The sequence below is a fragment of the Rhinopithecus roxellana genome, chromosome 19 (assembly GCF_007565055.1).
Source record: "Rhinopithecus roxellana isolate Shanxi Qingling chromosome 19, ASM756505v1, whole genome shotgun sequence".
Taxonomy (NCBI): domain Eukaryota; kingdom Metazoa; phylum Chordata; class Mammalia; order Primates; family Cercopithecidae; genus Rhinopithecus; species Rhinopithecus roxellana.
The window spans coordinates 27,316,547-27,333,019 of record NC_044567.1 but is presented as its reverse complement, the minus strand read 5'-3'; the positions used below and the strand labels follow the sequence as shown (position 1 = coordinate 27,333,019).

The following is a 16,473-nucleotide window of genomic DNA, read 5'->3' as shown; positions in this document are numbered from 1 at the left end:
TGGACTTAAAATTAGGTCCTCTGGATGGCTTTTGTGAGAAGAACCAAGGAATATTCTTAAATCCCTGGGCTTTTCTCCTAGTCTTTCTGCTGCTTTCTAAGTAGATTGTTAACATTGTGTGTGTTATCATTCAGCGTTCTGAGAACTAGCTTTCCAGCAATAAATAGATTTCAAGGTGTCCTTTGCCTTAACGTTTTCATTTTACTAAATGGTGCAGCCTTGTCCACATTCTGTCGGGGTCTTCGCCATCTGGTTGTTTTTCTTTTTTTCGGCTTGGTTTGATAGTTTGCAGCAGTCAGTGGTAAACATTCTGTTCCCTATTCTGTAATGGTGGCTGGCTGCATTCACTGAGCCATGTGTTACTAAGACCCAGTTGCACTTGGGAGCAAAGAAGGGCCCTGAGGTGAGTCCTGGAAGTAAAAGTGTGTATAACTGAGGGCTGATGAGGCTTGTTTCACTGCTGAGCTTAGCTGACAAGAACCTGGGACTTGGTACAGCTCTCAGAGCTGAAACCTGGCTGTGATTCTAGGCAGGCTGGTTGGCCTTCCAGGTCTTGGTTTATTCAGTGGCTAAAAGAGAGTTGGTCAGAATTATCAGTATTCGGATTATGGTCCTGGGAGCCTTGGAGTTAGACCAAACGTGCCCAGGGGCGACTGGAGAGATGCGTTTGGGCTGGGAAGCACAGCTCAATGGGTAGTACATGTCAAAGACTTAAGGGGGAAAAAAAACACAACTCACTGTTCATCTCAAGTTCTTAGCTCTAAGGTGTACTACTGTTCTAAATATTTTTTATTTTTAAAGATAGCTCTATTTGCCTAAATATGTTCTGGTTGAGGGGAGTTTAGAGCTACCTTGTCTATAGGGTAGCTACAAGCTGTGTGACTAATTACATTTTCAAAGTATTAAAAAAAAAAGTTTCTCAGTGACATTGGCCACATTTCAGGTTCTCAGTGGCCTCATGTAGCTCGTGGCTGCCGTCCTGGTCAGTACAGGTCAAGAACATTTTCCATAATTTGAAGAAAGTTTTGTTGGACAGTGCTGGCCAAGAAAGTTTGTTTTTCTCCAACTTTAAGAGCTTAATTGTCTCAACTTGTAAATCTCTAAAGCATAACATGTTTGAGCTTAGTCTTCCAGAGTCCATAAACCCAACAGCTTTGGTGACAAATTATCTACTGGTTGTCTTCATGGCATACTGTAGGTGAGTTCTAGTCCGCCAGTTGGGAGTGGACAATCAGTTATGAAACAGGTGGAGTGAGGACCTTCAGAAAGGACCTTCAGAAAGGACCTGGGGATAGGAGCCTGAAGCAAAGGGCCAGACTGTATGCCCTTAGAAAGCCCTTTTGGTTTGAGAGCCAGTTTATTATCATAAAGATCCTTGCTGGTTTGTCCTTGGTCTCCAAATGTCAGATGTCAACATATTGTTACTTGGTCCTTCAGCCACCTGATGACTTCCTGCAGATCTCAGTGTTGCCCTTAAACCAGGTTGTGTTTTCATTCTGCTGTTTCCAGTCCACCTAAATGTTAGGGGCCATTCTTCACACAAGGCACTGGGGGAGAGTGGGTACACAGTGCGGATCTTAACGTGTTCTGTTGTGGCAGGGGTGGGGGGTTCTTTGTTTCTAGATGCCCCCTCTTCTAGTCCTGGGTGTGCTTTGTTTGAACCCTGCTAGATTGACCTTTGGTATATATAATGTGAGATCTCTTTTCTTGGAGCCAGGCAGCATAAAAGACAAGTATTGACGAGCGCCTACTGGCATATTAGTGGCTTTTTTTTTTTCTAACTATGTCATTTTTATTCTCTCTTAGCCCTATGAGGTTAGTACAGTGATCTAGCTTGTGGGTGAAGAAACAGGATCCAGTAGGGTAAGCTGGTCCCAGGACACAGCGAGGGCTGGACTGGCCTTGGACCTGGGTTGGGATGTGCTCCCCACCTCCTCCTCTGCCCCCCCTGCCCCCCATGCTCATAGGCTGTTGCTTATTTACTGCCCCTTTATCACCACATCCTCATTCAGGAAACTAAATTGGGTTTTTAAAAGATTAAAATCATTTATCCCACATATGGAGTCTGACTATTAAGTGTTTCAGCCTCGTTACAACTCTGTGAGGGAGATACTCTTACTCCATATTACAGGACATCTTTACTTTATGGGAAACTGAAGTACAGGATCCTACTCTTAACTCTCTTGTCTTTCCAAAGCCATATTTTATCATCAGAATTATGCAACCATCAGGTGCTTTTGAAATGCACAAGTAATGACTATGAATAAAAAAAGCTGTGCCTGAGGGCTCAAAGAAACTGCTCTGAAGACTGAGCTGGTTGTAAAAGACAATCCTGAAGTCACTAATTTCCCAGACACCTGTCAGACCTCACTTGGAGGTCACGAGACCATCCCCTGGCTCTCCAAAAAGCTGTCACCTGACAGTAGCTGGCCTCCTGATTAGAGGAGACAGTAAGATCTGTTCAAGCACAGCCCCAGCCCCCAGCCCTTCTCTGGCCTGGGCCTGGGTGTGTCTTTGTGAGGCTGGGTCGACAACAGATCTGAAGGACAGTTCAGTCTTCTGTATACTCCTTCTTGCCCCTCCTTTCTGCCCCTCCCAAGAAAAAGGAGCAGGAGTGAGTCTCACTTTCCTGAACTGCCTTGGAGGGAGACCCACACTCAGCTTTGCCTTTAGCTGTCTCTGGGAGAAAAGGCCATGCTGCAGATAACCTCCCTGCTTTGTCCTTTGGCTTTGGTGTGGCTCACCTGGCCAAGCATGTGCTGGTGCTATTTTTAGCAGGTGGCATCTTTTAGGAGGGCCAAGTGCATGTGGCTGCAGTGTATGGGACAGATCCTGGTGCCAAAGCTGCTGCTGTCTCTGCTGCCACCGCCTCGTCAGGAGAGAGAGGAGAATAAAGCCACCCTAGAAGCTGCCAAGGGGTGTGTGGAGGGGGTGGCTGCTTAAGAGGTCTCCAGGGCTGCCTTTTCTATTCTGGATCTGTGGCAGGGACCCAGCCTGCCTCCTGGTGCAGGCAGGCATGTGACTGAGGCAGCCTGGGGAGCTGGGGAGCTAGGTGTCAGGACTGCTACCTGGGGAGTGAGGACCCCTTGTTGCCCCAGCAGCGAATTTCTCAGGAAACCACATAACCCCATTACAAACTTTTATTTATGTATGTATTTATTTATTTAGAGATGAGGTCTTGCTTTGTCACCCAGGCTAGAGTATCGTGGCACGATCATAGCTCACTGCTACCTTGAATTCCTGGGTTCAAGGGATCCTCCTGCCTCAGCCTCCCAAGTAGCTGGGACTATAGGTGCACGTCATGATGCCTGGCTGATTAAAAATTTTTTTTTTTTTTTTTTTTTTTTTGTAGAGATGGGGTCTCACCACCTTGCCCAGACCGATCTCAAGACTCCTGGGCTCAAGTGATCATTCCATGTTGGTCTCCCAAAATGCTGAGATTACAGGTGTGAGCCACTGTGCCTGGCCCCATAACTTCATTTTTGTGTGAAGTTGCCCAACCTAAGGGCCGGCCACTAAATGGACACTAAAAAGTCTCTAATAGTTTGGATTGGTGGACAGTCTGGTTCCTTGTGTCCTCTGGCTTAAACCAAAATGCAAACATGAAAGGAGGCACAGCCATAGACCCCCAGTGAGAATTCTTTACTGGGATGCCACAGAAGCTGAAGAGAGGTGAACAAGCAGTTTGACCAGCAAGCTTACTGGTTCCCCTGGCCACCCTGCCTTCTCTCCTTTTCAGTTTCTCCTTCCCTCTAACTTGCAGCTGCTAACTCCAGCCCATCTATCTGTTTCTGATTAAGAAAGCTTCAAGCCATATAAGGCCCTCTGTTGCCTAAGGTTTATGTTGGCTGGAGAGCAAGGTTGTTTTTTGCAAAGTCCAATTCAAAGAAGTGGCAAGGGCTTACGTAGGCTATGTGTGTCCGCCTAGTGGGGCTGGACTGCCTTATTGGAACAGGTTCCTTTGAGGGAGCCTGAGAGTAAGGGGGACTTACTACTCCTTACTCTTAGTGGTGGCTCTCTAAGGCTAATGTATGGTATGGCCACAGGGCTTCCTGGCAAGTGTATTCGCTGACAACATGAAGGTAAAAGCAAGCCCTTGTTTACTTACACAGTGTACCTGTCATGCTACCCCCCACAGAGGCATCCTGTTTCAGAAAACAAGTCTGGAAGCAGCTTCTGCTTATTTAATTAAGAACTAAAGTCCCTTGGCTCTTCAGGCACATCATTTTCCCCCCTGGAGAAAGTTTGATGGACCATATCCCTTGGGGTTCTTGCGAGTCCGACTGGCCTTCCGCTCAGTGATGTTGGAGAGCCCTTTCTCTGAGAGCCATGCTCTGACCTCATCTTCACCTCCTCTCTTGCTACCTCTTGAGTCAGCCAAGCCTGTTCCTGCCTTAGGACTTGGGCACATGTTCTTCCTGCCTGGAACTTTCTCCCCCCCACTCCTCCTGCCTCCCCGCAGATCTTGGCACAGCTCTCAAGTGTTCCAGTTCTGATGCCACCTCTTCCAAGAGGCATTCCTGCCTCATTCTGTCTGCAGCTTCCCCTTCCAAGCGCTCCATCTAGCCTTTCTCGTTTCAACCACAGCACACAGAAAATGACTGGGTGACCGTTCCTCAACTCTCCCAGCTGGTGCCCTGCTACACGCACAGGGATATAGGTAATTCATCACATGCAAGGGCAGCCTTAGGGCTCAGTTCTCTCCATCTGTTGAGAGAGGCTGCAGGTCTTTATATTTAAGTCGCTGAATCTTTGCAGTGTCTTACCTATAATTTGACTCTCTACCCTTCCTTCTGCCTTTGCTTCCTGAGGGCTCTCTTTCCCTTGTGTGCCCAGTGAACTTGGCTCACAGTACGTGTTAAACTCTTTGTTAAATGACTAGCCCAGAGAGGTCCAGCCATCTGATGCTGGCTAGCCTTCAGTGCCTTGCTTCCAGAAGGGTCTAACTATCAATAAGCATGCTCTCTTTTTGATATTACTATTATGTCAGCTGGGCAGTTGGGGGTCTCTGAAGCACAATTGGCATCAATTACTATAATAGGAAAGTAAGGCATTACAAGTTTGTGCATAGATGAGTTGACATTAATGCAAATTTAGGATGGTTAATAAGAAACATAAAGCTGCGTGGTAATACAGCATGCATTGCTACTTGTATGTAGCTTAATAATGTGTTTTCTATCAAAACATTACTTGTAGAAAGATTTGGCTTTTGACTGTGTACAAGGCTTGAAAGGACAGTCCTTTGCCCACCGCCCCCCACCCCCATTGCTTTCAATTCTTCCAGCTGTCCCCACCTTTGTCAGTAGTATTCTTTTCTTTCTTTTTAAGGATTATCATCTGATTTGTTTTTCTGCTGTGGGAGATAGGACCTAGCTTGTTCCTATGCTTTTTTCTTCCCTCATCATCCCAGTGTAGAGATAGCCCAAGTTTTGGTCAAGTTGCTATTCAGAATATACATTATTATAATATGAACCTTGTTTATGGCTGCAAGGTTTTTAGTTTCCCATATTTCTTCTTTTCTCGCACTTCTCCTCTCCTAGTTAATTTCCTTAGTTTCTTTTGCTTAATTTTCTGTCTCTCACCAGTTCCCTAACCCCCCAACCCCCCGCCCCACCAGCCTCCACCATTGCTGTGGAACTCCTCTCATTGGCGGAAAGTGGCTCTCACTGTGGCTGCACATACCAGGTGCTTGCAACAGTTCCACATTGCTCCTGGGTGCATCCCTTTTCCCTGGCTCTGCTTCCCCTTCACCCTTGGAATTCCCTTTCCCCTTCTCTTGTCTCATTTGTGGATCCAGTGTCCCTCCTTTGTTGGTTGATTTCCTTGTCTTGGGGGAGCCCATCATTCAGTAGCTTGCTGAGAAGGTGTGCATGGTTTGTGGCCCACAAGAAGCCAGCCCATCCATGCAGGGACAGGCACGTTTGAAGGCATGGATTGGGCCTTCAGTTGTGTGGCTGAAATCAGCAGACAACTAGGCCAGGCCCATGGAGCCCTTCCGCCAGGCCAGGCCAGCAGAAGGTCTGGCTTTACTTTTTTAGAGAAGTTGTAAATGTGGGGATCTGGATTTGGGTACCAGGTGGTGGTGAAAATGGGTCCCTTTTTTTTTTTTTTTGACAGGTCTCATTCTGTCCCCCAGGCTGGTGTGCAGTGATGCCATCGTAGCTCACTGTAGCCTTGATTTCCTGGGCTCAAGTGATCCTCCCACCTCAGCCTACTGAGTAGCTGGGACAAGAGGCATGTACTACTATGCCCGACTAATTCTTTTAATTTTTTTTTTTTTTTTTTTGTAGAAATGAGGTCTCACCATGTTGCCCAGGCTAGTCTTGAACTCCTGGGCTCAAGTAATCTTCCCACTTCCCAAAGCATTGTGATTACAGGTGTGAGCCATCGTGCCTGGCTGAAGATGGGTCTTGAATGAAAGTCTGTGTATTGAACGGGGCATCCCAACTCTCCTTGGCTCCCATAATGCTGGCGTTCAGGTGTATATCCTCTCATTCCTACCCCAAGATACTAGAACATTCTAATCTGAGGACACTGGCACTCCGTTTTCTGTTTCTCCTTCACCCCAACAGGACACTTCCCCGTCCCATGGATAAAACTTTCAGTTGGTCAGTAGCAGAGAGTGGCAGTAACAAGCCCACCGGAGAAAAGGTCATTGCTTGTTTTTTAGACAAGATCTCACTCTGTCACCCAGGCTGGAGTGCAGTGGTGCGATCTCGGCTCACTGCAACCTCTGCCTCCCGGGTTCAAGCGATTCTCCCACGTCAGCCTCTCGAGTAGTTGGGACTACAGGTGTGCGCCACTATGCCTGGTTAATTAAAAAAAAATTTTTTTTCGTAGAGACGAGGTCTCACTATATTACCCAGGCTGGTCTTGAGCTCCTGGCCTCAAGCAAGCCTCCTAAAGTTTTGGGGATTACAGGCATGAGCTACCATGGTGGCCTGTTTGGGCTTTTTTTTTTTTTTTTCCCTTCCGTCCTCATCTCCACTACTCCCCGCCCAGACTGAAAGTCTGGCGGTGCCTTGCCAGAGGCAAGGCCCTTGCCAAAGCGAGGGCAGTGCCTTGCCTGATTAATTTGTGTTCCACCGGCCGGGCGCGGTGGCTCAAGCCTGTAATCCCAGCACTTTGGGAGGCCGAGATGGGCGGATCACGAGGTCAGCTGATCGAGACCATCCTGGCTAACACGTTGAAACCCCGTCTCTACTAAAAAAAATACAAAAAACTAGCCGGGCGAGGTGGTGGGCGCCTGTAGTCCCAGCTACTCGGGAGGCTGAGGCAGGAGAATGGTGTAAACCCGGGAGGCGGAGCTTGCAGTGAGCTGAGATCCGGCCACTGCACTCCAGCCTGGGCGACAGAGCCAGACTCCGTCTCAAAAAAAAAAAAAAAAAATTTGTGTTCCACCATGCTTTTCCCTGTAAGTGCCAGTAATTATTTGTTGAATAGAAATTACCTTCTACGCTTTTATGTGATTTCTGGGGCAGTCGTGGTTCACAGTCTGCCATTAGGAAGATCAGGGTCTTACCTCTTTGGTTTTGCCCATGTGAGGTGCTGTGAAGGGTTTTTTGCTGCACACCAACATCTTTTCTGATGTCTTTACTGGCTTTTAAGTAAGGTTGTTGTCAGATTGCCATTTCATACCTTTTGAGCAGTCCTGTGTAACGTCTTCTGTGGTCGTGCGGGGGAACTCCATGTACCCAGGAAGGCATTCCTGGCACCTGCGTTGTGACCATCTTTAGAATCCTGTCGGAATTCCCTTGTAAAGCAAGATGGTTGTCAAGGCCAGAGGTGAGGGGCCAGGTGAGTGTGACATAGTCTTCAAAGTTTTAAAATCCACACCCCTACCCCCCAAATGAAGTGATTGGGAAGACCTTTGTAGGAGGTGCTGATGATTTTTCCTTCACGAAAAGAGGCACGTGACTTGGACCTGCCATGGATTTGGCCAGCAGAGCAGGAAGGAGGCTGGGCAGTTCACCCTTGTGTACTGAGTTTTCCAGAGCAGGAGTTAGTTTAACTTTTAGTTGGACTGGAGGAGCTCTTAATGTGAGGCCATGTCCAGAGATGGTATTTCTGACTTTTGGCTTGTCTTACCTAGAACTCCTGGTAGTGGATTCAGGGTTTCCATTTTGGCCGTAGAAGGCTTTGCCAAGCAGGTACTCAGACACTACTGGGTTAAGCCTCTGGCCTTCTGGCCTTCCTTCTGTGAATTGGACTGGGAACGTGTCCCGAGTTCCTGACAGCTGCTCTACATGGAAGGGCAGAAGCACCCCCAAAGTGTGCTGGTCTGGCTGTGCTGGCTCCCCTGGTTGCTCTGTGGGCCGTCACAATGGAGGGTGGGGGACAGTCCTGGACAGAACCTCACAGCCCCACTGTGAGCTCTTTTGGGATCTCTAGTGTACCCACGTGAAGTCATAGCTTACTGTGACTTACACAGGCCCCTGAGGATGAAGGTAACAGTCCTGTGAGCACTGAGGCTGGGCCGGGACCAACACCTGAGCCATGGCTCCAGCACTCTGATTCCTGGCCCAGCCATGCTGCTGAGGGTGCACAGCCCAGGCCTACCATCGCCCCCACCCTTGGTGGCAGAACCGAGCACTACCCAGCAAGGTAGGTGTTGGCCGCTGCAGCGTTTATGCAGCCCTCCTGTTGGTTGGGGTCTTCCGGGAACACACTCTAGAGCTGCGTTGTCCAGTAGGTAGGGTCAGCTGCAGGTGGAGAGTTCAAGTTAAATTAACCTGAAGTAGAATTCAGAGCCCTAGTCACACTGGTCACATTTCAAGTGCTCAGTAACCTCCCATGACTAAGTGACTGCCAGTATTGGATAGCAGTCACTCTTGAGGGTCACCCAGACCTTTACCTCTTGTGACCTACTCTACTTTACCACATTGCAACTGCCGCAACTATGGCTCCTGTGGCAAACGTCAAACTCTTTTTGTCTCGTCCGACCAGCACTTCAGCTCCTAGGATTTGTTCCTGTTTTACTCTGGGACTTGCTGCTCCGTCCCATGCCCAAAGATATTAGAACCTCAATTTGTGTCCTGTCCCCCTCCCCACCCACCCATTGCAGCCTAAGGAAATCCTGGCCGTCTTTGAGAAAGCCTTCCTGGGCTCCCTTTGCCCACTTCTCAGCGCGGCTGCTTATGGCACAGGGGTGTGTGAGGTGTGTGAGTGAGTGAGATTGATTCTTCCATCAGAATCGTGCGCTTCTGGTGATCAGAGTCTGCTGCTTGTAGCAACTTAAACATACTTGAATGTATGAGCAAGGTGAGTGACTGTGACCTGACGAGGAAATGGGTAAATGCATCTGATACAAGCCAAGAGGCCCTCTTGGAATCTTGCAGAGAACTCTGAGTTTGTGATTTTCCTCCACCAAACTCCCATGGAAGGGAGTATCCCTCTGCCTGGCCACAGCCTGCTGTCATTCTCTGAATGCAGTGGCTGAAGTGCTGGGCTTTAGGTTCTGATTCTGTGCCCTTGGAAGACACCCTTCAAGGGGAAGAGTCCCTCATCAGGAACTTAATGAGCTGGGCACTCTGGAGGTGGAGTGTCTTGGGCAGGCTCCTTCCTGTTGGTAGAACACGTGGGGACAGCCTTTGTCAGTGTGAACACTGGAATAATGAAAGAAATGTTCAAATTCCAGTGTAAATGCTCATTCAGAACGCAAAGTGGATGTGGCTTCACTGACCAGGCCCAAGCCCAAATTGGGCTTGTTGGGCCCTTAGCTCCTAAGCTGTTGTTTTTATGGTGGACTTTCCCATCAGTTACATGTGGCTCTTTTTGCAGTAACTGCAGCCAAATTGGCTTAGTCACTGGGACCAACACTCTGTGTACCATTGCCAGGGATTTGTTTTCTTGTTTAGCAGAAGGCTGTAGCCTGCAGTTACCAGGTTTGTCAGCTGAGTTGAGAGTGAGGCCATTACTTCTCTGAGGGCTGTTCTGAGAAGCTGCAGGTGCCTCCCTGGAGAAAGAAGAGATCCTTTGGAATCTGGAGGGAGCAGGTGAATGCTAAGGCCTCTGGCTGTAGCACGTGCCTGACTTCAGCTCTGTGTGACCACTTGGCAACTAGCCAGCGTGCGTCTATTCCCAGGCAAATGGACCTGCTAAAAATAAGCAGGCAGCTATTTAATTCCAACAGATTCAAAATGACAGAGTGTCCTCCCCACCAACCCTAGGGCAGGGCTCTGCAGCATCCTTCTGGGAGGCTTTTCTCTGACTGCACACAGGTCTGCCCTTAGTCCTGGGTCTTGGGGAGGAGCCAGCCTTTGATTAGCTTGTGAGTATGAAGGCTTTGGGGACTACTGTGATACCACTTAAACGTTGAGAAGTTCAGGTTTACAAAAACACACCTCAGGGCAAAGAGAGCAACTCTGAAGAGTCTGGCCCAGTGCAGGAAGGAAGATGTCAGAAGAGCCTTGTAAGGCTGAAGGGGAATGTGTATGTATGAGAAGGTGGCACTACCTGGGCATTCAGGAAAGGCTGATGCATTTTATACCACCTCTTGTAGGCCTGTCTGACCAGGTAAATGGCAAAATGGCATCTTACCAATTACCAAGAAGTCTGTTTGACTGCGGTGATAATTGCCTCAGGGGTGAGGGAGTGAGGGGCTAGCTGATATATATATACATATATATGTATTTTTTTTTTTTGAGGCGGAGTCTCTGTCACCCAGGCTGGAGTGCAGTGGTGCAATCTTGGCTCACTGCAAGCTCCGTCTCCCGGGTTCACACCATTCTCCTGCCTCAGCTTCCCAAGTAGGTGGGACTACAGGTGCCCACCACCACGCCCGGCTAATTTTTTTTGTATTTTTAGTAAAGACGGGGTTTCACCGTATTACCCAGGATGGTCTCGATCTCCTGATCTCATGATCTGCCCGCCTCGGCATCCCAAAGTGCCAAAATTACAGGTGTGAGCCTCTGCGCCTGGCCTAGCTGATTTCTTGACTAGTGGGAAGTGGGGGCTGGTGGAGGGGCATCTGTGAGGTGTCTCCTGGCAATGGGTGCCCTTAGTGAGACCCCGCCAAGGCCTGTTGATCCCAGGGGCTCTTGGCTCTGTTCTTGTTGGAGGAGGGTTCATATCTCTAAGCACAATTCACCGGTAGCAAGGAAAAAAACACATCTTCCATTCTGCTCTTTGGGGATCTTGTAATCTGTTCTCAAGTGCTGGTGGAACGCTTCAAGCCAGGCAGTTCCTGTTCCTAGAAGCAATGGTGTAGATAAGGGCTTTATCTTGAGCCACTCACTGCATAGAAGCAGTGACACACCTGGTTCCTGATTGCTCAGCCTTGGGTCTCTGGCTTTAGTCCAGAGTGTGGGGTGAAGGCTGAGGAGTAATGGGCACTGGGAATTTAAGTGGGACATGCTGGATTCTGTGGGTTGGGTGACATGGCTTCAGGGTAGCAGTATTCAGCGCCTTCTAGGAGGCCTTCCCTGGCTTGGAAATGTAGAAACCATGTTTCCTGGGCAGTAATTCTTCAGTAGCTCCAGTGACTGTAGGGGTGACTCTAGAGGTGGTGGTCTGAGGGTTTAGAGCCTTAGTCTCTGGGGAACAAGCTGGGCTGGGAGGGCTAGGGGTGGTGTCTCGGTAAGCTACAGAGCAGCAGGCAGGGATGGGCGTTGTGGCCCACAGTGGTGGTTCTGTGCATTCTGTCTGAGGACCGAGAACAGGGCAGGTGAAGTGCAGGGAGCCTAGTGACAGAAAGCACTGGGGACTGGGTGTGGGTGGCCCAGGGTACAGGACCAAAGCCAGGGCGGGGGTGCGTGCTTTGAGTCTTGGGTCTCTACCTCACTGTAGTATAGTCCCCTTATGGGATCTTGGGAGGCTGGTTGTGGTGGTGTGGTGTGGGAGCAGCAACTAACTGCTGGACAGGCAGGACCCCTTGGGATCAACTTTTAGTTCTAAAGGGGTGGGGCTTCTCCCAGCCATCTTGAGAGATGGTTAGTGTTTTGAGCAGACAGCCAATTAGAGTCTGTGGCCTTGGGCCCTTGATATGTAAAATAAGGAAAACTGTCCCCCCGGTGGGGTAGTTGTTAGGATTGTTTTTCTTCCTCTCTACCCCATCCCATTTAATCTTCTTCCTAAGATCAGATAATTGCTATGGGAGTCACAGCTATAAATCTGGGTGAAATGGATTGCCTAGTTAATAAGGAATCACAATCTAAATTTACTGACCTGGCCAGGCGCAGTGGCTCATGCCTATAGTCCCAACAGTTTTTGAGGCCGAGGTGGGTAGATCGCTTGAGGTCAGGAGTTCGAGACCAGCCTGGCCAACATGGTGTGAAACTCCATCTCTGCTAAAAAAAAAACAAACAAAAAACAAACATTAGCCAGGCATGGTGGCGTGTGCCTGTAATCCCAGCTACTTGGGAGGCTGAGGTGGGAGAATCGCTTGAACCCGGAAGGCAGAGGTTGCTGTAAACCAAGATTGTGCCCACTGCACTCCAGCTTGGGCGACAGAGTGAGACTCTGTCTTAAATAAATAAGTAAGTAAACAAACAAACTGACTGGGTGAAAACCTGGGTTTAGACTCAGTTCCTCTTCCTCCTGGCATGTGCGCTGTGGAGTAGTATTTGATCTCCTGACAGCAGGCCATGGGCACACTCCCCTATAGCCACTTTCCCCATAGCCACTTTCCTGTCTCAAACTGTCCTTACTCTTTTTTTTTTTTTTTTTAATTATTTTTTCCAGCCAGGCCAACATGGAGAAACCCTGTCTCTACTAAAAATACAAAATTAGCTGGGCGTGGTGGCGCATGCCTGTAATCTCAGAAGGCTGAGGCAGGAGAATCGCTTGAACCCGGGAGGCGGAGTTTGCGGTGAGCCGAGATCATGCCATTGCACTCCAGCCTGGGCAACGAGAGCAGAACCTGTCTCAAAAAATAAAATAAAATAAAATTATTTTTACTGGGCAGCCCCCAAACCAGAATAGGTTTAGGAGGAATTCCCTGTCTTTACTCTTTTATTTGAAAGACAATTGAACACAAAGCAAATACAAGGCAAATCTCCCATCGTTACCACTTTTTTGGGTGTGTGCAGGTTGTTAGAGAATAGTGATTCTCTTTTTTTTCCCCCAGGATAGGGTCTCACTCTGTTGCAAGTGCAGTGGCATGTTCTCAGCTCACTGCAAACTCTGCCTCCTGGGCTCAAGTAATCCTCCTGCCTCTGGAGCAGCTGGAACTCTACCACCTGGCTAATTTTTTTTTTTTTTTTTTTTTAAGAGACAGGGTTTCACATGTTGTCCAGGCTGGTCTCAAACTCCTGGCCTCAAGCGATTTGCCGCCCGCTCCATCACCCCCAACCCCAGCCTTCCAAAGTGCTGGGATTATGGGTGTGAGCCACCACACCTGGCCTCAGAACAGTGATTCTCAAACTTGACTGCACATTGTAATCACCTTGGTTTAAAAAAAAAAAAAAAAAAAAAAAAAACCCTGCTGCTGGGGTCTCACTCTAAGATTCTGATTTAATAGGGCTGGTGCTGCCTTGGCCTTGGGCTTTTAAAAGCTTACCAGGTGATGCTAATGTGAAGCCAAGTTGGAGAACCATCATGAAAGAAATTAAAAATCTCTCCTCCCAAAAGGAGGAAGTAAGACTATCTTTATCTGTGTGTAAGAAATCCCAAGGAAATCTACTAAATGGTTAGAATTAGTGAGTTCAGCAAGTTTGCAGGATACAAGATCAGTGTACAGAAACTTCCCCTCTCCTACAACTGAATGACTTGTTGTGTGTCCTTCCCAGTTTTTCCATGGGATTATGTGAACATAGACATTCCATACACATGGTGGTCTGTAGGTTTTTGTTTTATGTATCCAGGTGATTTTTTCCATGTTGGCACATGAGATCAGCTTCTTTCTGTAACATCGGTATGTCCATGGATTCCATAATCTACCTAGCAGTGATTCCCCTGAAATGTTAATCCCAATTTTGTTTCAAATGATGCCTCAGCAGGCATTCTTGTATAGACCTCTGCCTATGCAGAGGCGTGTGGGTTAAAAACATTTTGAAAAAAAAAATTTTTTTTAAGGGACTAGTCTTACTATGTTGCCCAGGCTGGTCTCGAACTCGTGGACTTCGGCGATCCTCCTGTCTCTGCCTCTCAAGTAGCTGGGATCACAGGCACTTGGCTTTGTGGATTTTTCTTTGTTGTGGTTTTGTTTTTGTTTTTTTAATTTAAAGATGCCAAGTGTGGGATTTCTGAGTTGTAGGGTGTGGTTATGAGCTTTTAAGAGCTATTATAAGGCTCTCCAGAAAGGTAGTACAGACCTCCCCTTTTCTTGGCTCATATAATGCCTCTTCCCCCCGTTCTAGAATAATGGGTTCCATATTTAATGTGGAAGAGAATTTAGGTACCCATCCCTTGGCTGTATGCCTTGAGCTATTTTTTTTTTTTTTTTTTTGAGACGGAGTCTCGCTCTGTCACCCAGACTGGAGTGCAGTGGCACGATCTCAGCTCACTGCAACCTATGCCTCCCGGATTCAAGCAATTCTCCTGCCTCAGCCTCCTGAGTAGCTGGGATTACAGGCACCCACCACAATGCCTGGCTCATTTTTTATTTTATTTTATTTTTATTTTTAGTGAAACACGGTTACAACATGTGAGCCAGGATGGTCTCGATCTCCTGACCTTGTGATCCACCCACCTCAGCTTCCAAAAATGCTAGAATTATAGGCGTGAGCCACTGCACCCAGCCTCCTTGAGCTATTTTAACCTTTAAGATAGTAATACATTTGGCTGGACGCCGTGGCCTGTCATCCCAGCACTTTGGGAGGCCAGCTGGCGGATCACCTGAGGTCTGGAGTTCCAGCATAGCCAACATGGTGAAACCCCGTCTCGACCAAAAATGCAAAAATTAGCCAGGCGTGATGGTGGGCGCCTGTAGACTGAGCTACTCTGGAGGCTGAGGCAGGAGAATTGCTTGAACCCAGAGGCTGAGGTTGTAATGAGCCGAGATCACACCACTGCACTCCAGCCTGGACGACAGTGAGATAAAAGGAAAACAATCTAGCAAGGTTCTGTGTTTGAATGTGAAGTAAAATGGTAGCACTAAGTTTTCTCTCTGAGGAACTGATGTAAAGTCTTAGCCCTGGCCACTGCCTAACCCTGCATTGTGCTTCAAATGCTATCATTGCTGCTGCTTCAAGTATCAGCAAGAAAGTTTACCTTTAAAGATACGGGGACTTTCAAATGGAGGTGACCTTCTCACTACCACTGCTACTTCAGCACTGTAGGGGCAGAACACACCTCTTAGCATTCCTTCACAAACTGTAAGGTCCTTCGGAATCCCCTAGGGGTCTTGTTAACATGCAGGTCTGAGGTGAGACTGAGGTACTGCATTTCTAGCAAGGCCCCAGGCGATATTCAGGAATTCCGGTACACGGATCGCACTTTCAGAGACGGAGTCCTAGAGTAGTGGTTCCCAGCCTTGGCTGGAAATTAGAATCTCTCAGGGAACTTTTAAAAGTACTGATGTTCTGGTTCTGCCAGAAAACATTAATATAAGTCAATTAAACCAGTATGAGTTGTTAAAACATGTACATTTGTTATGTCTAAAAACAAACCCAAATAAGGTGTAATTCAGCTTGTCAGTTCGAAGATTTTTGGTTTTAAAAAGACATTACTTTGGCAGAGAGATTTAAAGTTCGCTGGCACAGGAAGCATTGAATATAAGTGTTCTAGAATAAGCCCATCATATACCTTTAATGAGTGTTAACCCTGCTTTGCAAAGAACTTTCTATATCTCAGCTAATCCTTATACCAACCATCCATTAAGAGATGTGTCCCCAATTTACAGATGAGGAAAAATTGAGTTTTCTATCCCCTTTCCATGTCTGCTGTTGCCTTCTAGGCCCTTGCCGTTTCTCCTTGCTTAGACCTAACTGACTTAGGTTTCTAGGTTCCTTCTGCTCCATCTCTTAACTTTTCTTTTTTGAGATGGAGTCTTGATCTCGGCTCACTGCATCCTCTGCCCGCCGGGTTCAAGTGATTCTTCTGCCTCAGCCTCCTGAGTAGCTGGGATTACAGGTGCCTGCCACCACGCCCAGCTAATTTTTGTATTTTTAGTAGAGACAGGGTTTCACCGTTTTGCCCAGGCTAGTCTCGAACTCTTGACCTCAGATGATCTGCCCAGCTCTGCCTCCCAAAGTGCTGGGATTACAGGCATGAGCCACCACGCCCAGCCTCGATGCACTTTTCATCTTGTTCCCAGAATTGCCTTCTAGAAACAATTTGGTGTGTGTGCCTTACAGACCTATGCTGGTTCTCTGTTGTCTACAGGATAAAGTCCAGACTACACAGTGGGGTGCTAGGGCACCCTCACTGACCCCACGAGGGTACAGATGCTCCTCAACTTACAATGGAGTTACATCCTGGTAGACCCATTGTAAGCTGAAAATAGCATAAATCAAAAATAAACACATCTAATGCACCTAACCTACTGAACACCATAGTTTAGCCTAGCCTACTTTACACGACCTGAGAACACTC

General features: G+C 47.8%; 1 protein-coding gene across 4 annotated transcripts in view; it reads left to right on the top strand.

Moving 5' to 3' along the window:
• Positions 1 to 16,473, top strand: part of AKAP1 (A-kinase anchoring protein 1) — a 36,688-nt gene that overhangs the window by 3,427 nt on the left and 16,788 nt on the right. Inside the window, exon 1 of one of the 4 annotated variants that reach the window (XM_030923171.1) lies at positions 8,383 to 8,604. The exons of the other annotated variants lie outside the window; for them this stretch is intronic. The gene's annotated coding sequence lies outside the window, so the exon portion shown is untranslated. Of the gene's footprint in view, positions 1 to 8,382; positions 8,605 to 16,473 lie in introns of those variants that run through there. 4 annotated transcript variants of the gene reach the window in all.